Source organism: Manacus vitellinus, unplaced genomic scaffold (assembly GCF_001715985.3).
Source record: "Manacus vitellinus isolate BGI_N305 unplaced genomic scaffold, ASM171598v3 scaffold_1_pilon, whole genome shotgun sequence".
Classification (NCBI taxonomy): domain Eukaryota; kingdom Metazoa; phylum Chordata; class Aves; order Passeriformes; family Pipridae; genus Manacus; species Manacus vitellinus.
This window is the reverse complement of record NW_021939396.1, coordinates 2,892,073-2,917,388: the sequence shown is the minus strand read 5'-3', so window position 1 is coordinate 2,917,388 and position 25,316 is coordinate 2,892,073. Positions and strand designations below refer to the sequence as shown.

General features: G+C 47.4%; 1 protein-coding gene across 2 annotated transcripts in view; it reads right to left on the bottom strand.

Moving 5' to 3' along the window:
- Positions 1–22,167, bottom strand: part of SLC45A4 (solute carrier family 45 member 4) — an 88,675-nt gene extending 66,508 nt beyond the window's left edge. The window contains exon 1 of one of the 2 annotated variants that reach the window (XM_018075495.2): positions 21,971–22,167. The gene's annotated coding sequence lies outside the window, so the exon portion shown is untranslated. Of the gene's footprint in view, positions 1–21,381; positions 21,467–21,970 lie in introns of those variants that run through there. The other variant, XM_018075503.2, reaches the window with a different exon arrangement.
- Positions 22,168–25,316: the final 3,149 nt, after the last annotated feature.

The following is a 25,316-nucleotide window of genomic DNA, read 5'->3' as shown; positions in this document are numbered from 1 at the left end:
TGCTGGTCCTGCACAAAATCCCACCATATGCCTGAGAGCGTTGTCCAAATGCTCTTTGAGCTCTGTCGGGCTTGGTGCTTGAGCACTTCCCTGAGGAGCCTGTTCAGTACCCGACCACCCTTCTGAGTGAAAAACCTTTTCCTAATATCCAACCTAAACTTCCCCTGAAACAGCTTCATGCCCTTGCCTTTGGTCCTGTCACTAGTCACCAGCGAGCAAAGATCAGTGCCTGCCCTTCCACTTCTCCTGACAAGCAAGTTGTACCTGCCATGAGGTCTCCCTCAATCTCCTCTTCTCCAGGCTGAACAAGCCAAGTGCCCTCAGCCACTCCTCATATGGCTTCCCCACAAGGCCCTTCACCATCTTTGTAGTGCTCCCTTGGACACTGTCTAATAGCTTAATATTTTTCTTATATCATGGTGCCCAAAAGTGCACACAGTACTCAAGGTGGGGACACTCCAGTGCAGAGCAGAGTGGGACAATCTCTTCCCTGGCCTGGCTGGCGATGCTTTGCCTGATGACCCCTGGGACACGGTTGGCCCTCCTGGCTGCCAGGGCACTGCTGACTCATATTCAACTTGCCATCAACCAGGACCCCCAGACCCTTTTCCATGGCACTGCTTTCCAGCATCTCATTCCCCATTTTGTGTCAGGGCTATTCCTGCTGCGTGGCGGGGAAGGATGAGCCTGCTGGCACCGCTCTCGGTTTGAAGAGGGGTTCTTGGTTGGAAAGGGAGCCCAAGTGGCAACTTGAGGGTGAATGGAGCCTTCCACCTGTGCTGTACCCACTGAGGTATTGGGTGTTTGCACAGAAACATGACAAGGAGTCCCTTGTCCCTGTCAGGCAAAGTTGTGCCAAGCACAGCTCCGAACCAACAGCTTGGAAAGTGCAGGAATGGGTGCCCTTCTCTACCTGAGATATTGCAAACACTCTGGCCCAAAATTGCCAGAATTGTCCTTCATCGTGAGGAAAAATAACACCTTTCCTCATGTTTGGCCAGAGGGAAGGTTCCCATCCTGCCACATTGCCTCACCCCTGCTGCTCTCCGGAGGCCACGAGGCATCTCTCATGTCCAGCCTAGCACTGCAATGGGATGTGTGTGCCAGGCCACCATGGTGAGGGTGACATGTGGCATTTGTCATGTATTTGTCACATCTGTGGAACACAACCCTCAACACACAGCGCCCAGCAACCCCCAGGACATTAAAACGCTTCATTCCCTGTGGCAGCCACAGCCCTGCCACATTGGAAGCACCCGCTGCAAACTTGCCATAAGAGACCATGGTTCTTTTTATTCCCAGTTAACATCTCCTAGCCTTAATTGTGCTGACTACATTGGGCAGAGTAGCATGATATTTAATTTTCATTACTTACATAAACTGGGGAGGCATAAAGCAGCATGCGAGCGGCGTGTAAAAATGCACGTTACGTTGCGTAAGTGTAATTGTTTTCTGTTTCTTGACACGCCGTTAAGTATATATTCCAAAACAATTTTTTTTTATGGTGAACTTCTTTCTCTGCAGCTCATGAATAAATAAACCACGAAGCATACCAGACTTCAGAAAAGGAAAACCACAGAAGGCAAAATGGAAGAACTGTACACATCTATGTGCTATTAAAAACCAAGATGAATCTGGAGTCTAACAAAGAGGCTCTAGTACAAGCCCTAAAGAAACAAAAACTGGCATTAATAATTTATTCTACAATGCTATTATCAATATGTATTTATTTTTAGGCTAATTCAGCTGAAAAGCTTGCATGACCACAGTCATGCACAACTCAGTAAACTATCCATCCTCTGGTGAGGATTCCCGAAGTCTGTTAGAAGAATGATTGTTTTTAAGACATGTTACTGATGTTTATAGATACAAAAAGTGGCAAAATAATTATCTTAATTAGCCAAATGGTGAAGATAAAGCTACCACACTGATGACAACCCAGTGTAACACCTACTCTTGACAGTAGAACAACATCCTTTGTATCACAGCTGTGATATTGCTTAATAAAACAATGCAGTTTATTCCATGGAAGAAACAAAATGTGCCTGTATTTATAGAAGTAAAAAAGCCTAATGACCCCGTGGTGAGAGAAAAGACTTCGGCGATTTTAGTGGAAATTCTATGAGACCCTAACACACCTGAAAACACTGAGAAGGGATCTCAAGATGTAGTTACAACTTCTAAGGTGTGCTTCTTGTTACTCATAGGTTTGTGGCAGACTGGACTACCTAATGTTTTGACACTCTGCTTTAAAATAGCTAAAAAAAATTTAAAAGTACTTTTTTTTTTTAGTCCTTTTGTTGCCTGCTTTTGTGGCAAAGCGTGATTCTTACCTCACCCTGACATTTTAGACCGTTCTGGCAATGTCCGGACATGTCCAGACGTGTCCAGATATTTCTCCATTGTATTTCCTCGTTTTATTTTTGCTCAAGAGTTGTTAATTGTCAGCCCTTAGCTGAGCCTAAAGTCAGAAAGAGTAATTTTCCATAAAACAAACATTTTAGTTTAAAAAAATCCAATTTTTTTTATAACAAGAGTGAGGGGGTGGAAAAAAAAATACCCAAGGAAGCAGACCCACCTTTTCCCTCTAAGGTTCTTACTCAACTCCAAATATTTAACCCATAATAAATAAACGCATTCTCATGTCTTGGCAGGGGAGAAATGAGTGTCAGTCAGGAGACTGATGTGCTGTCCAGGCGTGTGCTATGTTTGCCTGGGAGAGGGACTGGGAGAAAAGCCCCTGAACTGTGGTTTAGAGGGAATTAGAGACACACTCTGCTCCCCGGTGTGGGTGAGGGTCTGCCTCTCCTCAGCAGGGTGATGAATCCTGTTCCTTGGAGCATCCCTGCGCAGTGTGTAGAGATTTGAGGCACTTCGGAGAAAGCTTTCCCTGAAGAAAGCACCCTGAAGTCACCTTAAAATCTCTCTGACTCTTCTTATGCACATATCCACTTTGTGAGCTGGGAAGTTGGAGAACCCCCCAAGGTATCAATCTCTCGCTTCCCCTGGTTTGTTTGGCATGGAGTGCCCGAGAACTTTAAGAAAGAAATAACTTATGGGACCTCAGAACACTAGGGAGCAATATCGTGCTCGGAACGCCTTGCCTTGTGTCTTGGCGTAGACACTGGAGCGAGGGGTCTTCCCTATTTAACGAGATATGTTAATTAACCAGCTGGCAGGATTGTCAACAAGCTGCTGTGAGTTCTCTGTACTCCATTTCACAGGTACTTGGCTTCCCAAATTGTTATGAAAACTCACCATCCAGCCAAGCCAAACAAACACCACCCCCAATATTATTTTACACACGTGTCAAAAGAAATAACTTTGCTGCGGGCCAAGCGGGTGAAGGAATTTTACAAGGCTGCATCTGATCCTCCCTCTCCCCTCCCTCAGACAGTTAAAGAAATGTTTGTATGATGAAAGGGGTAAGGGAGCAGAGGACAGCTGGTTAGGACTTAATGAAATGTTTGAGCATTATCATGCGATAATGGATTTAGCTGACTGTTTGCCAGTGTTCAGATCTAGTGTGAATTGCTTTATATGAAACTCATCCAAACCTCCTGAGACTGCCGCTGCTCCTAAATCCTTTCAAAGCTGTGACTTTCAAAAAAAAAAGGTAATTCTTCATGTGAATGGACAGAAGCCCTCGGGATTGTTTTGACTTGCTTTCAGATGTAATGGTGTTTGACACAGCCAGCTCTCCGAGGTGTCTCCTAATTGGGAGTGGCCATGGGTTTGGGAAGCCCGAGGCTACGCTTGAAGCAAATCTGAGCACCCAGAAGCCCAGGTGAGGTCTCCCAGCCAGGATACTTGTAAACAAGACACGAAAAAGTGAGTCTCAACTTTTACACATTTGGCCTGTAATTTAGCCCCGGGGTATCTCTCACCAAGGGTGAAATATCTGATGGGAAACCCAGGCTCTGAGCTTGAAGCTGCTCTTTACCCTTCTCCCTACCCTTCCCCATGAAACTGTCATTACGCTGGAACTTTAATGGTTGTATAAAGTAGCGTGTGTCCCTTGATGCCTTTTTTCCCCCCCTAAAGACATTGGGATGCTTCTGTTTTCTACAGATGCAGACTTTTGGCAAGTCAACCAAAGATATTTTGCCTGATGTAGATGAGTCTCAAGAAGGTTTTTATGAATGGCAGGAGACCCTGTGAATTTTTGACTGGGACCCGGATAGGCAGATTTGCAGGTCAGTTCAGGTGGCCTGTGGTGGCCAAAATTGACTTTGAAGTCTGAGAGCCAAATGGCTTCCAACAGGACCTGCAGGTATAGAGTGTGACTCAGCCCTTTGCCCTGTCACCAGCCCAAAGTCCACCCATCTGGAGCCAGTTGGTTCATGTCACCCCAGAGCAATGTCAACAGTCCTGAGCAAACAGGATGGTGAAGATGTCTTTGCCTTCCTCCAGAGCTGGAACATGGAGTCTCCCTGTACTGGGCACTGGTGTGGTCCCTCCTCGAATCCTGGGTTCAGTTTTGGGCCCCTCATGACAAGAAAGATATTGAGGTGCTGGAGTGTGTCCAGAGAAGGATAATAACCTGGGGAAGGGTCTGGAGCACAAGTCTGATGAGCAGCAGCTGAGGGAGCTGGGGGTGTTTAGCCTGGAGGAAAGGAAGCTCCAGGGGGGACCTTCTCTCTACAACTACCTGAAAGGAGGGTGTAGCCAGGTAGGGGTTGGTTTCTTCTTCAGGTAACAAGCAGTAGGCTCAGAGGTAATGCCCTCAGATTGCACAGGAAAGGTTTAGATTGGATATTAGGAAAAATGTCTTCATAGAAAGAGTAGTCAAGCACTGGCACAGGTTGCCCAGGAAAGTGGTGGAGTCACCATCCCTGAAGACATTTAAACAACATGTATATGAGGCACCTGGGGACATGGTTTAATTGTGGACTTAGCAGTGCTGGTTTAATGGTTGGGTTTTATGATCTTAAACGTCTTTTCCAACTGAAATGATTCTAGGATTCTAAAAGCAGTAGCTATACCTTCCCATACCATCCCCATATGGAAAAAAACCAGCTCATGATAGCTGTTACATCCCAAGAGGCCCTTGCAGGCTGTAAAATGGGGTTTGCTGCTGCTGCCACTTGTGAGGTCTCATCATGAGTTCATGCCTTGAAGAATAAGAGTTCCCTGTCATTATTTTCCTGGTTTGCACAGCTAAAAGCTGGTATTAATGGCTGCAAAAATTATCCTGCCTCTTGAGTTTATATGGTCTATAATTATCTTCACAATAAAACTGTGAGGAATTAAGCTCCAGAGCAGTTTATAGGTGACAAGGGGTGACTTGACAGTCCTTCAAGAACTGTGGCTTTCAGTCCTCAAGCGCCAAGAGCAGTTAAGACGCTGCTAGACAGCACTTGAGAAGTGCATGGCTTGTTCAGTTCAGTCACTGCTTCCCTTGCCATGGAGAGACCAGAATCTCTTTTTTTTTTAAATGCTATTTACTCGTTCTGTTTCTCTCTGCTTGGGCAATGAGCTGAGATTAGTCAGTTTTTCTTCTGAGCTGCCTCATGAAGCCATGACTGTGATGTTTATGAGGTTTCCATTGCGGCACAGGGATATTTGTGTTTCGATCGCTCCACTTTTATTGAAAAACAGATACATTTTCGTCATATTGGATGTGCAAAGAACCAAAATCCTGAACCAAAACCTGAAATACAGGAGGGTGTTTAAGTCTGAGGTGATTTTCAAGTTTTCATTCGTATTAGCTTTACCCTGGTGAAAGCTGACTGGTATTATTGCCAGTTTACACTGGTGAATATCTAAAAAAGACCAGTTAGTTTTCTGTCTGCACAGGCTCCTGCCACATACCAGAGAGTCAAATTTGCTGAACTTTCACCCAAGAGATCTTAGAGCCTTTCAGTGCTTAATGGGAGCTTATAAAAAAAGTGGAGAGGGACTTTTTATATGGAAGTGGTAACACAAGGGGGAAGGGTTTTAAACCAAAAGAAGGGAGATTTAGATTAGATATAAGGAAGAAATTCTTTATTCAGAGGGTGGTAAGGGACTGGAACAGGTTGCCCAGAGAAGCTGTGGATGCCCCATCCCTGGAAGTGTTCAAGACCAGGTTGGATGGAGTTTGGAGCAACCTCGTCTGGTGTTCCCTGCCCATGGCAAGGGTTTTGAACTAGATGGTCTTGAAGGTCCCTTCCCAACCAAACCATTCTATAATTCTTGGTTACTTAGTGCTTTCTCATAACAACATAATGTTTTGTGGATTAATTAATAGTTGTTAATCTGTTGGGCTAGCCCAGAGCAGAACAAAATACTGCATTTTATCTGATCACAAGTGTTTAGTTTTAGCTCTAGACACTAAATGATGACCTCTAGTCAACTGAGCATTTATCCCTGTTCACGCTGCCTGCTTGTTTTGCAGCCTTATGGCTCCAGCTGGATCCAAACTGTGCAGGTGTTACTGGGCACATCTGTTTTGATCACCAGGTGGGACCTGAAGCCTCTGTAGCCTTCCTGGAGGACTCACTTTACTCTTTGCTCTGCTAAGGCCTGTTACAACTACGTGCTGTGATTTATCTCATCTCTTCCCTTGCCTAATCGGTCACATACCTAATTGGTGTTTGCAATATTCTGGGTCCCAGCATAAACAAATTGTTTAGCCCTGTGTCATCAAAACTGCATCTGCGAAACCATCAGCCTTCTCCGTATTTTTGGAAAATCCTAGGAAACAACTCTGCAGCTACACCTGAGCTAGTGGCTTCAGCAGCTATGACTCAGTGTTAGCAGAGGTCCATGAGCAGTCGCAAAAATAGACACTGTTGTGCTGACTGTATTCAGTTGTTTTTTTTTTTCACATTTCCATGAAAACATGAGTAACACTCACCTGGGTGATGAAAAAGCAAGTTGGATTGGCACTGGTTGGCAACGGGATGGAAAATTAGTATGTAAAGAAACTAGTGATTAAGATAATGAAAAACAATGTTAAGAGTCTTAGGTGAAGCCAAGTTTTGTAGCCCTCGAGCTTTTAATTGTGAAATTGTTGGCTCTCATGTTGTTTCTGAAATAGAAATCTATTTAAATGACTTAAGCAACCCAAGTTTCAAGAATAACCCCAAGCAGGCTGTTTTAGTTATGACTGAGAAACTGAATTGACTGAATACTTTTTATTCTAATTGCTTGAATTTCCAAACACAACCAGAGAACCAAACAGCTGCAGACCCTGAAGTGTTTCATATGAAAGTAATTTCCAACTTTGAGGAAAAAATAAAATGCCAAAGTTGATTGGAGTGGCCATTAAAATCCCCTACAAAATACTGAGATTTTTTTAGGATTATTTTAATCACTCCCCCTGCTGCCCCTAAAAGTTGAGTTTTTGGAAAATTCAGTTTTTGGAATTAACTCAAAACAGTTGTTTTGAGTTAAGTATATTCAGCAATTTTCCCCTTGTCCTAGAACTATCAGCCCAGTCATTGATTTTCATTCAGTGTTGGGTTTGTGGAAGTCTCTCTATCTGAAGCACAGTGTGGATACTGCACATTGCTGTTCTTGGGCTCTAGTTTCACTTTACAGCTTAAATAATTTTAAAGCTGCTTGCTCCCAAAAGGAGCAACTTTTCGTCTGCTGATCCTCTGTAGAATCATAGGATATCTCAAACTGGGAGGGTCCCTGTTCCTCACAGGACCTAAAACTAAACCATATTACTGAGAGCATTGCCCAGATGCTCCTTGAACTCCACAGAGGCACTTTATGAAGGCCCACACAAATACAGTGCTCTCCATAAACCACTCTACTGGATAGAAGCATTTTGGAATCCAGGATAATTAATGCAATTTGCAGACATTTTTGGGTGGTAAATACATGGCAATGCACTGTGGGACTCCAGAACTCTGCTTGAGGAATTTTAAAAGTTTAGGCTTGGGATGGGTCAGTTCATGTAGTTGATTTGGTGGGAAACTCTGCATAAAAAATGAGTAGTTTTCTGTTGAATACACCTCACACATTGACTGGTGTGACAGTCCCACACGTTTTTTGAATTTGCTGAGGCTGGCAGGTCCTGGTCAGGCTCTTTCACAGAACAAGTCACCCTTCAGTTCTCACTTCTGACCCCTGTAAAACTGGAAAACTGCATTTTCCAGTTCCATCTCAAGCAAGTTCATCACCTTCTTCAAACACTTCCCAGATCTTCTCAGGACTACACCACAACCTCCTGGAGGGGGATCTGGAGGTGGCACTGCTCTTTTGTAGAGCTGTGTGCATAAGCACTGTGCCAACAGCAAAAAGACCAGAAACATTTTAATGGAGACTTGCTTTCCTGCTGCTCTTCTTCACTGGACAATCCTATTAGTTCAGCAGCTCCTTTCCTTGGTTATACAGGGAGCCTGGTGACTAAGCTCCTGACAAGCACCTCAAAGACCCAGGGCTACTTTGATAGGACCAAATGTTTTGTATTACTGTCACAATAGGAATAAAGGACCTTTCTCCTTGGGTAGGTTTCAGCCCATTTTCCTGGACTGGAGGTGTATTTATGCTGGGCAGATGGATGCTCTCTGCAGGGATGTCTTAGCCCTCACCTGGGCTGGAGCACAGAAAGGCAACAGATGATTTGAATGGAGATCATTTGCAACCTCAAGAGCAGACTCAGGAGGTTATGGCTTAAGATAAAGAAGTTCATAAAAGTGAGAGGAGAGAAAGTTCCTAGCAATGAGGTTGTCTGGGAGGTTTAACAAGCTCCCCAGGGAACCACTGTTGCTGTGGATAACTTTGAGAAGAAATGAGGAGAAATGGTTTTGAGGAGTTTGAATTTTTCCTGTCAAGTAATTAGCTATATTTCTGCCAGAAAAGTCCCTCCTCAGTCCCAATTAAACAAGACCTGGCCTGAGTGGATTGTTCCAAATTCAAACAAAATTTTTTTTTTCCAGCTGGCAAAAATTTCATTTATTTTCCTTGCTCTTTTTTCCTCCCCCTGTTAGTGGTTTTAGTCAGACCAGAAGCATATGCTGCAGAATCTGCCAGAAAAAATGTATTCGCAATTGATATTTACATAAATGCTTTTCAAAAATTGCCAGTCAGTGTCCTTGGAGGCAGAAATCCTCTCTCCAATGATACAACAGGTACAGTACAGACACCAGTCACCTCTTGTTTATTCTTATCTCTCAGACTCACACTGACAGTGACACAGTTCATTTGGTCTTTCACCTCCCTTCTGAGACGCCCAACAAGCCCATGAAAAGGGGTTTATTTTTCTTGTCTTGGTGAGCAACACTGTTCCCCACGAGCTCTCAGTGTGGTCTGGTGGGGCTATGGTTGGAGTGTGGCTTGAGAAGTTCAGAGAAGTATTCAGGGTCTATGGAACACTGAGCTGAGCTGAAATATAGACTGTTTTCTCCTCATAGGTAACTTACTGCTAACCAAGTATTCCCCCAAACCATTTCTTCTTACAGGTCTGTGCCTTGCTGCAAACTTCAACCTGTTTTCCTGTGGTTTAAGCAGACACAAGGTCTCTCTACCACGTGGATTTACTTACATCAAACACCACAGAATCCATATTCCAGATGAGCTACTTGCAAATCTCTTCCTCTTAGAGCTTATTTTAACAAACTCGCAGCCTTTCATCCAGTCTGTGGTTTTGATCTCCCTCTGAAATGCAGCTGAAGCCAAGACATTTCAAACTTCTCGGAAAAGGGGACACACTGTTGGACCAACCTACTTAGAAAACTGGTATGGAATTCACAAACAGGGACAAGCCAATGAACTGGAGGCCCCAATATTTCCAGGGCTTGGAGGCATTTGCACACCTGATGCCATGTTTTGCCCCAACCCTCTGAGCTCTGCCTGTATCCCCCAGGAAGACTGACAGCTCTTCAGACCTTCACCTTCCACCTGTAGGTGACAAAACCCACCCAGCTGGTTGTAGCAGAGCCCTGGCAGCCGTGCTGTCAGTGACAGGAAGAAAGAGAAGCTGTTTAGCTGATCCATGACCATCTCCAACTCGATATATTATTTGAAGACAAAAAAAACTTCAGAAAGATTTCATGCCTTGTAGAGACAGATGTTCCACCACCCATCTCACTGGTGGTTTGCAGGATTTACCTTTAAATAAATCAGAAATAGTGCATAGGTGCAGAAATTCCTGTTATTTTCAGAGTACAAAATATCTTCTCTTTGTGCCTGTGTGTGTTGCATTCCTGGACTTCACTTTCTCTGGAATGACCTATGAGTATCTCTTGTCTCATGGAATTGAGTGTTGTTTGCTTGTTCACAGTTTCCTTTCCTTCCGTTATCCAGCAAAGAAAGTTTGCTTAAGTGGCTTTTGTGAACTCTTTCAAGATCCCCAGAAGGATGATACAGGAAACAGAGAGTTTCCTTTCTATACAAACTTCTAGGGTGTTCCCATAATAGCCTGAAATTTATCTGCCCTCAACAGCCTGCAATTGGACAAAAAATTAATGAACTGTCAAGGGATCAGGCCAAACACAATTAACATATCAGAGAGGAGAATTTGCAGTAAGAAAGAATCCTCCCCTTACACAGCACCTTTTATCCCACGTTGCCAAACATTTTCCTTTCTATGTTTCAAATTACTTTACAAGTTGGCTTTAACTATCCAGCCTGAAAGTTTCCATAATTGCTCCCTGCCTCATGTTGAATACATTTTTTGGAGGGTGGTGGAGGGGGAAAAGTTACAGAAAAAAAAAACCCTCTTAAAAAATTGCAGTTATATTGCACTGAGCTCAAAGCTTAAGAATTAGTTTTAGGGATATTTAAGCTTTCTCCCTCTTTATTTTGAAGAGCACGTTTGCACCACGGGAGGCTGGAATGGGAATGAGACACTTGGCATAGCAGCAGTGCCAGGGTTGAGAGTCTGTAGCCATCTCTGTGAAAATTTAGGTTTGTCCAAAAAATAAAATACTATTTGAATATTTTAGAGGCAGGTTTGTACCTCAGTTTTATGCCTTCTGACTGCCGTACCCGTAGTTTCTGCAGCCCCCCCCAAAAAAAGCAGCCCTCCAAAGCAGAACAACTGGACAGGATGCCACAAAATGGATTCTCATCCTTCAGGATTTCACCCTGGGTGACCTGGCACCGTGGGTGAGATCTGGGAGGATTGTAGCACTGGGAGGGAGGGCAGGGCTCGTGCTGAAAGCTGACAAGGTAGAAATGTGAGTCATTAAAAGGCAAAGACCAATCTGTAAAGAAACAATTACTTACATCTTTAAAAAAAAAAATCAGATCTGGAAGGCACGTTCGCCTGGTGGTTGACACTCCCTACAAAAGCACCGTGTTGTTCCAAAAGTCTCCCATGAGATGAACAAACGTTGCCAGGAATAATCACAGATCTGGAGTTGTATAATTGCTCAGCTGAAGGCAGGCAGGGAACAGATAGGGAACCTGTGCTTTGCTTTTCCTGCCCACTTCCTTGCTTTCAGGGCTGTGTGGTGCTCCGGAGCTCTGGAGCTTATATTGGCCGGAGCACTCAGGACACCAGGAAAAAAAAAAAAAAGCCTCTTAGCAACAGCTTCACGGCGTGTGTTGTTTTAAACTCCATTCATAAAAGCAGTTAACTGGGCTGTGTGAGGCGGGCTGGGGCTCTGAGTTCTCGTGTCTGCTCGGAGCAGAAAGCTCTTGACGTGCTCGGAGCCGAGCGCCGGCAGTTTCATACCCTCCCAGCACTAATCCAGCAATAAAGAAAATGGCTTTAAGCCACTTCAGACCCATTAGTGCTCTCCAGAATGCTAATACAGCGTTGAGATGAAAGGGCTGCAGCGAGGGGAACAAGAAGATGTGGGCAACAGCTTTGCCTCCCCTCTTAAAAGGGTTTAGTCCGTTTTCTCAAGGAGCAGAGATCCAATTTGGGGAGCAGATGACACGGGCACTCCCATATCACAGGACTCTGGGCATTGCATCAGGCAGCGTTAACGGCAGGGCTGGGGTGCCTTCATTTTAGTGATAATTCACGGCCAACCAAGAATCTGATACCTAATCTGCTGCAGCCTGGGATGCAGATTCCATATGTGTGACCTGTATCTGCGTGGTCACAGGCAGGAGCTGATGAGAAAATTGGCTGGGTAACAGCAATGAACACAGCAATAGTTTTTCTTAATTTTCAAAATCTTCTTGGAGAAATTAATTTTTTTGTTTTTAATTAAGAAGCACTATTTGTCACCTTTAAAATCAAAAGCCTCGTGTTTACTGAAAAGGTGTGTCTTTAGTGATGAGAGCCTATATTTTTTTCCCTGTGAAACAGCACCATTCAAAATAGTCTCTGAGAGAAGGTAAAGGGGTTCTGCTGCAAAACCTCAAGATGCAGAGAAAGAAGCTCAGGAGGATAGCTGATCTGGGACTTCACAGGTTTGGAAACTGTGGTGGAGCTGTGGGATGTTTACCATGCAGGAGGGAAGGTAGAAAGGGATTTTGCCCAGAAATACCTGCGGCAGAAGAAGGTGCCAGGTGTAAGCAGGCTGTCTCATCTGTTAGACAAAGCACCAGAAGAGCTTTTTGCTAGAGATGGAAACAAGAGGTGTTCCTGCTGGAAATCAGGATCAGAGGTTAATTAACTCTAGGAACGTCCTACCAAGGAAGCCATCCTGTGAATTCCTATAGGACAGCCTGGGGGCATTGCCATCAGGTGCTTTAGGTGTCCTACTAAGCTGATTCCAGAGGGATGCCAGGGCTCCTGCCGCAGGTCCCCAACCTCAAGACTATGGATACCCCAGGGTGGCTGCTGGAGGACTGTGCCCTACTTTTGTGTTTCTCAGTGAAAGAGCCACATCAAGTCTCTGGGAAACAAAAAAAAAAAGCAAAACAAGGACAAAGTTCTGCCCTTCCACTACTCTGTTTTCATTTACAGCCAAATTCTGCCAATCTTTCAGTGTCTATTTAAAACTTTTATTTCCTTCCCAATGGCCTGTTTCCGTGCTGGGGTGCACGTTCCATTTTTTTTCTTTTTCTTCTTTTTATTTCCTTTTTCTTTTCCTTTTCCTTTCCCCCCCCCCTTTCTCTTTCTCTTTTCCCCTGTTGTTTCACAGTGCACCTGACGATACGCTCGTCACTCTGGGCACACCAGGACCCTGATCTGAGCCCAGTCTGTGTGAGGTTTCAGACCGTGCCTCACGTCCAGGGGACAAGGCAGAAGGCTGCGACTGACTTTCCTTGGCTGTGACACTGTGGCTCAGCCTGGAACTGACAACTGTGGAAAATTAATGGATTGGCCCTGTTTCCAAGCAATGACCAGCAAGGTCGTGGTCTTGAGGCTCTAAGGGCACAGCCCTTTCCTCCTTGCAGACAGTACACACGCCAGCTTTGCTGTCCCCTCTTCAGATGTCACCAGATTGCTGTCACATGAGGACGCCGTGGGAGAAGGGATGCCATTGGCTGCCCAGCCTGTTTTTGTGCATGGGGATTCTATGAATACAGACTGACCGTGCTCCAGGTGTAACTTAAACCCTCTCTGCAGAGACACAGCTCCTGGCTGAACTCTCCCTGCCCCCTGCAAGGCTGAGCAAAGGGGTTTGTTTAAGCCAGCCTTGAGGACAGGGTCGCCCTGTGCAGGGAGGTGCACGATGCTGCCTCTCTGCTGAGGGCACAGCCTGTTTAGTGCCCTCCTGCAGCTGCTTGGTGGTCAGCCCGCTCGAATGGAGCCAATTTGGATGCAAAGAAACGGAATTTTTCCCAGGCACAGAAGCCAGAGCTGATTCCTTTTGGGCATGAAGGGCCTGGGCTTGGCGTACACTGAGCCCTGTCTCTGGGCAGTTTAATCTCACCAGCCAGAAACCTGTATGGATTTGCACTTCCATATGCAACTGTTTGATGACCATGTTGCCATGGCTACATTTGAATCCTGCAGTAAATGTGTAATTTCACACATTTACATCAAAAGGAACTTCAGAACATACAGCTGCCTCACAAAGCAGCTGATCTCTCTCCATAAGCACTTTCCATTTTTAACACCATATTATTGTACTCATTGGGGGTTTTTTTGGGGAGGGGAGGAGTGAGGTTTACAGAGCAGGTTTGACTGTCAAGTTCTCGAGGTCTGATCCTACTTCCAGTGACTCCTTGTCCTACAGACTCCTTCTCTTGATCCTGTGGGCAGCTCTTCCCTTGGTCCAAGCCTCCTCCTCTGCCTCTGACAAGAAGCAGTGGCAGGTACGGGTTATTTAGAGAGGGGCAGGTTACAGGGGTGGCAGGGAAGAGGCTGTACCAGGATACAGCTTCAACCAGTAGCAGTGGTGGGTGGCAGAGATGCACCCACTGAGCATCATATATGGAGAGAAATTTCATCCAGACTCTGTCCCTGCTGATTTAAACAGATTTTTTCAGGAACTCAAAACTTGGACAGTTCTGCCTTTGTTTTTTTTTTCCCCTATAGCAACAGCAGCTGGAGCAGTGTTGGCACCGAGGCAGGGCTGCAGCTGGTCTCCTTGCTCAGGGCAGAGGTGCTGGGGAGTCTTCAGCACTCACAGAGTATGGGCAAAGCAATCATTTCCCCTCACTCCATGAATTTACTGTTGTGTTGGGAGAGAGAGGAAATTTGTCTGTGACAAGTGCCCAATACTGACAGTTTCTGTGTGAGAAACTGGAAAAGGGAAAAAATATTGGAAAAGCATAAGATCCTGGTTTTTTTCCTCAGTTGTTTATACAATTGGAAAAGTTAAGTAAGCCTAATTATTGAGGTTATTGGTTTTAATGAGTCATCATCTTGCTGTTATTATGCTGGTTTCTGTTGCCATAGGACGAGAAGCTGCAGCTGGGCTAAGCTGTGCTATGCAACAAACCCTCACTTGCCATTACAAGATTAACACATAGGAAAATGGGTGGGCTCAGGCAAGCGGGAATGTGGAGAAGGAAAGTGATGTTTGCCAATGTGTTGTGTGGCAACACGACCATTATGCAGATGCTGGGAGCAAAGATGTGTTTCTACCAGACACTGGTAGAGTTGATTTTTGGATGTTTTTTGAGGAGCACTTCCAAAGACATGATAGAAAGTAGGAGGAGGTTGGCTACCCTTGGGGGCTGGTTGGTGGTGGGAATGGCTACAGTCAGAGACATCACAGGACTTTGAGACTGAAGACCTGAGTTTAGTGTTACAGGAAGACATGAACCACTGGAGGGACACAGGCTGGGAAGCAAGGCAAAATAAAGAAATTAGGAGAAAAATCTAGCAGTATCCCAAATGAGTAAGAGTGAAGTGTGATCAGGGTCCATGGGAGGCCCCCAGGGAAGTGGTCACAGCACCAAGCCCGCCAGATCTCAAGAAGGGTTTGGATGATACCCTCAGGCACATGATGTGATGGGGATGGTCCTGGGCAGGGCTAAGAGTTGAACTTGATGATCCTTGTGAATCCCTTCCAGCTCAGCATATTCTGTGATTCTATGATCTGTGAGGTAGGAAGAAAAAGGTATGTGAGACCTGTGGGGCTGGAGAAGCTGAGCTTGAAAAAATGCACAAGGTTTAGCTGCAACCTAAACTCATGGGCTTGGATAGAGAGGTACAAGATGGCATTGAGGAGCCCTGCCTGCATGGCAGATAACCCATCATATTGCCCACTGTGTTCAGAGAATATATGGGGAGAAGGCCTGGGAGGAAAGGGTTGTCAAACTCCATTTTATCCAGGCTGAGCTTTACATAATAATACCCATGAGAAATCCCATGACCAGGATGAATGCTTTGAGCTGGTCTTTGCTTTCTCAGAGCCAAAACAAGCCTGCAGGAGGACTTGGGATGTCCCTGGAGGATCTGTGCTTGTGTGTGCTCCAATCTGCTGCTCAGATCAGGCAGAGCCCATGGGGTGGAGGCAGGAACACAGCAACCCACAGCATTTCATCGATTGGTTTCAATTGATCAGTTGTGTAGAAACAGAGCAAATGAAGTTTCTGGTCTCTTGGATGTTGCAGAGGGTGTTGGGTTTGCTTGCAGCCAGTTCAGCTTTTTCAGCTGATCCTGTGCTTTCTTTTCTTTCTCCAGGATGGCAGAGAAAAGTCTTTTTTGAGATGGGCAGCTGGGCTCAGAAACAGAAGAGAAGGTCTGCTAGAGGAATGGGCTGTCAGACAGATTTTCTTTCCCTCTCAAATGCACCAAAGGGTGTCTACTGAAAATGCCACAGGAGCAGGCTCAGGATGGGTAGGCATCGACATGAGCTGCCTGTGATCTTCAAGCCATTGGCTTTTCCCCAGTCTGGTCCCTCAGCTTGACCAGAAGGGTGGCACAGTCTTTTTTCACACAGTCTGGACACTTGTGTCCAGTCAGTTCCAGCATCCAAATCAGGGGAGGAGAGGGAAACCCTCCCCTTTCTCTTTATGGCATGGGTAATGTGTGCCTCTCTTTTTCTCAGCTACCAAAATCCAGCATTTCCTGCTCTATTATCCATTTCCCAATATTTCCCAGAGCTTGAATGCAGGACTCAGCCAAGACTCCAAAGAGGGATTAGCATGGACTTGCCTTGGCCGTGGATGACTTTCATTCTGTTTTGCATTTATTCTTTCTAGAGGATCGAGGAGGAGAAGGAAGGGGAGGATGAGCTAAATCCTGTGCTTGGATCTCCCTTCAGCCACGGAAGAATGAGCTGAGCGCCCAAATGAACCCAAAAGGCACCGTGGGATGAGGCACATCACATCCAAGCCGGACGTGGTGGCATCTTCCCAAGTGCCTGAGCTGCCACACGCTCCAGCCATGCTTCAGCAGGGACCCTGGGGACTGTGGCAGGGCTGCTGCCAAGGCTCCGAGCTCCCCTCTGGGCGGCTGGAAAACAGCAAAGGCACAGGTCATGAATGCTGTCTGGAGCGAGTGACCTGGATGTGTCTGCCCAGACTCCACACAAAGAGCCAACGTGTCCCGTCCCCGTCGCTCCCAGGGCTGTGTCCCGGAGGCTGGAGTGGATACAGTCCTGTGTGTGGAGAGACACAGCTCCTGCCCAGTCTCAGGAGAGGCCACTGTTCTCTGTGGTGCCCAGTGCGGCTCTGCAGACCTGGCTGCACAACAGGCTTGGCAAAAAGGATGCCAAGAGCATCCAGCCTCTCCACTGTCACTGCCAAAGCTTCCTGATAGCAGCCTGTTCTGCAGCCTAAAGGTGAATTCGGATGCTCAGAGTGCTCAGAAAACTGCAGGATATATTGGCAGTTGTCCATGTTTTTCCACTTTTGGGGCTACTTAATTCTTGGAGGAGAACATGCCAAGCCCCCCTGTGCAGCACTGCTGCTATGGCTTTCACAGGTTGCTAAAGCAAAGGTAAGCTGTGTTTTATTTTGTGTGTTTATCATTTTCTCTGTTGACTTGAGTGTGTGAGAATTGTTTTCCCAAACTCCTTCGCCTCTCTTTCAAAGCACATTGAATCCTCTGGCGGTGGAAATTGGCCCATGGATCACAAAGAACCCAGCTCATAACCCAGCTCATCCTCTCCCTCTCCCAACAGGTACTTGCTTGACTATGAACACAGGAATCACACCCAGGAGTCTGCAGCTAATGGCACAGTCATGATCCCAGACAGAAGCTGCTCCTGTGTCTGAAGATAAACTAAGAATGATCTCAAATACCCTCAGATAGATCTGACAGGACAAGTACAGGAGACACTGGAAGTTACTCAGTCTGCTTCCATTGCAGAAAGACAGGGCTCAATCCACTATATCCATGGACTCCATGACTGTTGGATTTTCTTCTTCTCTCCCTTGCAAAACTGTTTGATTGATGATGAAACAATTTTCCCCAGGCATTTGCCACTTTTGAGCATTATTCAGTGTGTCACATTACAAGTAAAGGAAAATACTCAATTTCTGCTTGTTTTTTGTTGTTTGAAACTCAAGTTTTATATCCCCTGGTCCTATTTCGACAGGTTAAAATTAATGGACTTTTCAGGGTGATCAAGATCAAGGGAGAACTGGAATATCAGTCTGCTATTGAACGAGACAACCCTGGAAATATTAATTAGATCATCTTGGGTAAATACCTTTTTTCCCCTGCCCTTCTAATCAGGTCAGTGTGTGGGGTACCAGGGGCAGACAAGTGGGAGAAGCTGTGCTGCTTTTGCTTCCTCTTCCCTCCTGCATACAGAAATGAAGGACCCAGATCAAAAAGAAGCATCTACCAAGAAACAGAGCTGCTCCCGTAAAAACATCCTTCCATCTCTCCCATGTGGGAAGGGGGAGACTCTGGCCATTTCATTCTCTTAGCTGTGAACAAATAGCACATGTCCATCACTCACCACTAACTAAGAAGGCTAATTAATGTATCTGGTGATACACCCTGGCTGCCCTGAGGTGCTGTTGTGCAATGGAAGTTGATAAATTGGGCCAAAAAATGGCTTAAAATCTCCCTGTTTTCATCATAGCTCAAACTCCAGGTCAGACACTATACATTTCTCTCCACATCTCTCTTTGTAGCACAAAGAATTCAGCTGATACAGTAAAATATCACGGATAACAATAGCTAGTGCCAGTGTTGAAGGATCAACGCTGCTCCTGCAGTGTAATCCACTGCATGCCAGCTGGAAAGAGTCAATGTGCCCTTCCTGGGAAGGCTGTTGTGATGATGAGAAGAGGAAGGACGTGGTATGTGTGTGCCAGGTCAAAGGCCTCAGGTTTCTGCAGAAAGGTGGGACTTTGTCTGACTTGGGGTTGGAACTAGGTGATCTTTTAAGGTTCCTTCCAAACCAAACCATCCTGTGATTCTATGATTTCAGCACAGCTGGTCATATGAAATGGTTTAGTGCTGGATTTTTCATGAGGATACGCCCCTCAGGCTCTGTACCCACCAGCACAGAGACACCAAGTGTTACGTGAGAGCCCTCCCAACCCCTACAATTAGGAAAAAACCAAGCTGGCAAGAGATGGCAAATGCCACTGTGTGGTGTTCAAGGAAAACCTGTTTGCGTGGGATGTACTGGAAAAATTGCTCAAGAATGGTGCATTCTCATAAGAAAAATGATCTGGCTGCTGTTCCCTCAGTCGTTTTGTGTCAGGGCTGTGGGCTGTGTAGTTGCTTCAGTGTACGGTGCAGCCACTGGCAAGGGGTTTGCTCTGCATGTGATTTAATCCCCCTCGCTCTGGGCTGTTGGAGGTCTTTGCCCTCACCTAGTTTTGGGTCTGGATCCATGTTCTCAGAGCAGCTTGCACTGACACACGACTCCATGGCAGAGAGAGGCACCCTGAGGCTGTCAGCCCAGGAGAGCAGCTCAGCCTGGGGCAGTTTGCTGGTGGGGCTTTGTCCCTTCAGGTGAGAGGGATAAAATGCTGTGCCCACGTCAACAGCAGGTTCTAACTAAGTGTCCCATCCCTGCCAAACAAAACAGTGCCTTGCTCCAGAGGTGGATGAAGAGATTTCCAGAGATCCAAATTGTGAACCAGCATTAGTTGCTGGAGGAACTAAATTACAGGAATGCCCAGGTGTTAACTGGAGCCCTCTTCCAACCCCTGATTGACAAACTGTCAATAAGCCATGAAGCAACAGCCTTCACTCTTGTCTCCTTTTTCATCTGAGGTGAAGGCTGAAGGTAAAAGGCAGCTGAAAGGTCTCCTGCAAGGCAGGGAGCTGTGAGCCTTCCCTCATGCACCATTCTTGCTCTCCTACCAGTAGACCCCCAGCTTTTGATAACAGTGCTGTTGATCTGTGCTTGGTTCTTGTAACCTTCAAGACTAGTACCCGCAGCAGGACTGCCCCCAGTGCCCACAGCAGCCAGTCCCTGTGGTTTCATGGGGTGAGATTTAATAGGCATGTTTTAATAGGGTTGCTCAGTACAGAGAACCCTTTGTCCTCAAGCAATAGACAAAACAATACAGGCCATAAATTTAGTGCAAAAGCTGTAGTGAAAGAAAATGAAGTAGCCATCCAAGGCAGGCTGCTGCTCCTGCAGAGGATGTGCCCTTACACTGCTGAATGGTTTGCTTATGGTCAGTCCTGAAACAGCCACTAGGAATTAGACCAGAATTATGCTGGTAGAAGGTTGTGCTTTAGGTTTCTTATCCTACTGCTTTTAAAAAAATGAGCCTTCACAGCAACTGCTCTTTTCCCTCTGGAAGGAGAGCTGAGGCAGAGTTTGCAATATGAAGTTTAATAGAGAAGTGGGAAAGGAGCAAATTCCCCTTTTCTTGCAAACGTGCAACATCTCTCATTTGTGGCTTTGTGCACTCACTGCCAAGCACAGACAGTGATGGGTTAGAGCAGGGACCAGTCCCTGTGTCACCTGAGTGTGTATTTACATACCCCTGCCCACTCCACATCCCAGAACTGTCCCAGCACACACCAATGCCATCTCTCCCTTTTGATCCCTGGTCACCTCCTCTCCAGGAGGATTCACTGCTATTTACCCTCCTTTCCAATCTCCATCCTGTCCAAATCAACCCTGCCAAGCTGCCCTCTGTGGCATTTTCACTATGTCACCCCAGCTGGAGCTGCATATCAGCTAAGACCTCTCATCCTTGCGGTGTCCATGCAGGAGGTCCCATGGGAGCACTGGGCATTTGACACCAGCTTTTGAGGAACAGGAACCAGTTTTAGGTAAGAGATGCCCAAACCCATGAGCACTGAAAGCTCCAGGAAGGATCACCATGTTCAACCCAGCCAGGCTCTGCTTTTAGAAGCACAACCCTGCGTAACACCCACCACAGTAACTCCATGGCTGCACAGTCAGGTTTGGGGTACAACGAGCAGTTCACGCCTCTTCCCCCCAAACACACAACGAGCAGTTCACGCCTCTTCCCCCCAAACACGGACATGCGAATGCACCACGCGCAAAACCAGGGCAGTAAAAAACTTCCCTGAGACAGGGCCTTTACAAGCTGCCTTTCTGGAAAGGCTTGGCATTCAGAGGGAAGGCAGGACAGCTGGTATCAGCAGTGCCCATCATTGTGGGGTCTGGGCTTTGCAAAACAGGCTCTGTATTTCAAAATCTTTTTTTTCTATTTTATTAAGAGAAGCCCTCTAAGCTAAGGTCTCCCTGCTCCTGACAATCTCAGAAGATAAATCACAACAAACTCTGCCTTGGGATTATTCTACCATTTCAGAACACCAGCCTGATCCGGTAATTCTGCATCTTAACCCCTCTGCCAGGCTGCCAGCAAACATCCTCTTCCCAAATTAACCCAACCAAAATGATTTGCAGCAGAATCTGCATAATTGCTCTTTTTGCTCCAAACACAGCCCGACTTATGAAGGGGACATTTTCTGCAGTACCCAGCCCTGCAATACTCATTTTTCCTAAGCCAAGGGTCTGCTCTGGTGTCTTTATGCTCAGATACCGCCTTTAATCTCACACGCTGCTTTCAGCAGCACCCACCGGCTGCAGCAGCCTCGCAGCATGCCCTCTTTCCATCCTTTCCCAGGCAAGCAAGCCGGGAGGCTCCCGATGGAGCCGGCAGTCACCCGGCAAGAGCCGCATTCCCCCTTGGAGACAGGCATGCAACTTCCACCTGCCCTGGCAGGCGCGGAGCACTCACGTTGGCGGCAGCGCGGATCCCTTTCAACAGCTTAACTGCGGCTCATTTTTAACCCCGGTCAGCGGATCTAAGCTGCTCTCCCCAGGGCTCAAACGGAGCTACCTGCGTGACACCGAGGCATCCAGGCGCCGGCTCACCAGCTGACATGTCAAAGCAGCGTCGTGGCTGGCAAACACACGGACAGACCGACCGACAGCCCGCACATCGGTGCGAGCGGCTCGCTCGGGGTCCCTGCGGTTCGGGCGAGCTGTCGCTGGTCCGGGGTTTGTGCAGCCCCGTCGAATTCGGTGTTGCTAAGCCGGCGTTTTCTGCCGGTGTCTAAAATAGCATCGGGAACGTTCCCCGTTGGTTTCCCCGGCAGTGCTTGCAGAGCCTCGCCGGGAACCGCGGCTCCCGCACAACCTGCCTCCAACGCAGCGCGTTCAAAACGTTTTCTTGTCTTCTCTCCTTCCAAGGGAAGTGGAGATGGGGAGGAAAAGCCCTGCAGATATTTTTTGCCCGGCTACTAGCAAATCCCAACCTGAGCTAATTCTACCATGGCTGAAAGCATAGGATGACTGCAGTGCATAAAGCTGATTTGCTGACTTACCCTTCATCTCTCCCAAGAATGCCAGGTGAAGGAGCCGGCCTCTTGCTCCGGGAATGAGCCACAAGGAGCCCGGCAGCAGCCACTGCAGAGCCTGCTCAGAAGTTCTCTCCCTCTGTCACAGTGTGTGCAGCTTGCCAGGTATAGCCTGGATGAGAACACCCCGTGCTTTTCCCAGGATGAATGAGATCAGCACATATTCAGTTGAGGGAAAAAAAAATTCCCTCTTAATATATGTGATGGTTTAAGACCTAGAGGAAAAGTGTTGGTCTGTAAGTTGCTCTGCTTTACAACTCATGATTTTCTGGGATGAATTTCACAGGAAGGGGAGTTTCTCATCTGCATTTGGTGTTATTAGACTATGTGTTAAAAAGCAACCAAATGGTGTATCCATGGGGTAGGCAGGAACCCCACCCTCAGCAGCACAAGGTGGAGGGCACATGAAGGGCACCCTTACAAGCAGCAGAGGTGGCTTTATAATGTGCAGGTTGATGCTTTTTGACTCAAACCAGTACCTTGCTGTTACAGACTCCACGTGGTTTGTGCAGATCCCCACTCTGCTGGTCCTGGCTTTTCTAAATGAGGTTTTTTAGATGAAGCTTTCTTCCACCTGGCTGCTCTGTGACTCCCCAGGCTGACAAAGTGCCTTTCTGCTGCCAGGTCCTTCACATCAAGTGTCTCTCTGGGTTCATCACCTGCTGTTGGGGAGGGGGGTGTCACTGAGCTGAAACCCAGTGGTGACAGGGAGGCAGGGAAAGGGCATGAGCTGCTCAAAGGACTCAGGTGGGCCGAAACATTTTGGTGCTGGTGTTATGTCAAAGACCATCATGTACCTTGTGCTGGGGGGATCATGTGCTCCAGTGCAAGAGGCCCATGGCATGGCAAAACTTTTAATGTCTGCCTTGGCCTTAGCCAAGGTTGGGAACCTGCGTGGCACAAGAATGTGGGATTTTCCTTTAGTCTTGCAACTAAAGTGACCGCATTGGAAGAAAAATAGATGATTTGCTCAGGATCAGGCCTCAGGGGTTGTGTGGCTGGGAATCCCACTCAGCATTCTGAGTCCCTACCCATAACTTTAGCTACTGCAACCCCCTTCCTTTCCCTCTCCCAAAGTCCAGGCACTGACTTCTGCCATGGGCTCTCTGCATAACCTTGGGTGCATCTCTGCACCTCCCCATCCCGCTCATCTGCACGAAGCTCCTGTGCAGCTCATCCACGCAGGGAATGGGTTCCCTGCCTCCCACGCCTGGCCTCATTCCCTGCTGACAGAGAGACAGGGATGTGGGGTTTGATGTGGCTGAGACAGCCCTTGTGAACAGGCTGTGGGGAAAGCCTGGCTCCCCCCAGCTGGCGCTGGAGCAGGGTGCAGCAGGGCAGTTGCTGTGCTCTCCTATCGCTGTCCGAAGGCCAGGTTTGCTCTCCTGCATCAGCAGGGCTCATGGATGGCTGCCAGCAGGACCCCAGGGAAAGGTTTTTCCCACCTGTGCTCAAGGTCTGGCAGAGCCTCAGGTAACTTGTTGCTTGTCCCAGCAAGTTGGTTTCAGCTGCTGGCTGTGCAGGGAGCCCCCCCTGGGTGGGAGAGAAGGGAGTGAAGCAACTGTGGAAGGCCAGAGAAGATGCAGGAGAAAAGCCCATTTGAGGGCAAGTTTGGCAAGAGTCCTGGGCTGGGGACATGGTCCCCTGGGCCCAGTGACCTCTGAAGTCACAGCACAGAAGGGCAGTGCTGCACAGGCCTCCTATCAGGATGGTGGACCTCCTATCACCTCTGCAGAGCTGCCTCAGCCTTTGACCCACGAGGCAGCCGTGGGCATGTTTGGAAGCTACACACAAGACTGAACTAACTTACCTCAGATAAGGCTTGGATTAATTAGTCAATACATGTTAAGTGCTGCAAAGATTTAAGGCTCTGCTTAATTGTTAAGTAACTCAATCATCAGTGGCTGCGTGGGATGCCTGAGGCAGAGTGGATGAATCAGCCAGTCTCTGGCAAGTGCAAGGTAAGGAGGGAGAAAACTTTCCAAGGCTGGGTGACGGCAGGATGGGTTGGTTAGGGGACAGCAGCAATTACTGAGGTCACTGGGGCTGACTCAGGTTGCCCAGAGAAGTTGTGGATGCCCCATCGCTGGAAGTGTTCCAAGCCAGGTTGGATGGGGCTCGGAGCAACCTGATCTAGTGGAAGGTGTTCCTGTCCCTCCCTCCCTTTGTCAGGGAGATTGGAACAAGGTGATCTTTAAGGTCCCTTCCAACCCAAACCAACCTGTGATTCTATGACTGGAAGCATTTAGGAACACCTAAAAGAGAGGTCAGGCCCTGCATGGAGCATCCTGCTCTAGGGGAGCAGGGGTCCCATAGGCTGTGGAGGGAAAGTCAATGAATTCATAGAAGAAACAGCTGAAAAGACCATGAGGAACTTCACTGAGCTCTTCAGGCTTGTTTTGGCCAACCCACTCTGAAAGAGGTGGGTTGGGGCTGAACTGAAATACTTTAGGGGATGTGAGACTGATTTGGGTCAAATGGGGAGCACTTGGGTGCCATGACTGGCCCCATGTTTTAGGCTTGGGTGGACCATGATGCTGATGAGGAACCAACTTGTATCCTACAGGTCAGTTCTCCATTTGGTGACACAAGCCAAGAGGAGGAGGGTTCCCCACAGGAACGTTGGTGCAGTCTGGTCATCCACCAGCCTGAGACATCTCTACTCCTGCCACCACACAGCATGTCCTGTCACTCAGAGGTGGATTTCAGACCTGGCCCCATGGCCTTGTTTCTGTGCCAGCAAATTCCAGCTCCCACAGTATCTCCATTTGCCCTTACCCTTCCTGCTGAGCTTTGCCCCTTGCTCCTCTCCATGTGGGAGCTACCAACACATGCCATTTAATCTGCTCCTGGAGACCTCTGCACGAGGCAGGAGTGCCCTCAGAGTGAGCCAGGGTGTTCTCTACTTCCTTGCGAAAAAGTGTCCCCCTTGAAGGTGCAATTCACTGATACTGAGGCTTTAATCCCAGGGTTAAAGGAAGTCACCCATGTAGAGGTGACTTCCAGCCATCTATGACCATGCCTCTGGCCAGGTAAGGCGAGGGACTCCTTGGCACTGTCCCTCATCCACAGACACATTCCCAGTGCTTTCTGTGAGGCTGGATGTGGGAAGGACCTATCTACCTGGCATCACTCTGGATGGAAAAAGCCTCTGAGCACTGCCCTGGTGAAACAGTCATATTTTGGGAAATGGGGAGCAGTCAGGAACAGCCTGTACTGTTGTGACAGAGCTGCTTGCCCGAGCTGAACCTCACTGCCAGGGCTGGGATGGTTGCACGTGGCTCATGTGGGATAAAGGTGTGAGCTCTGGAAG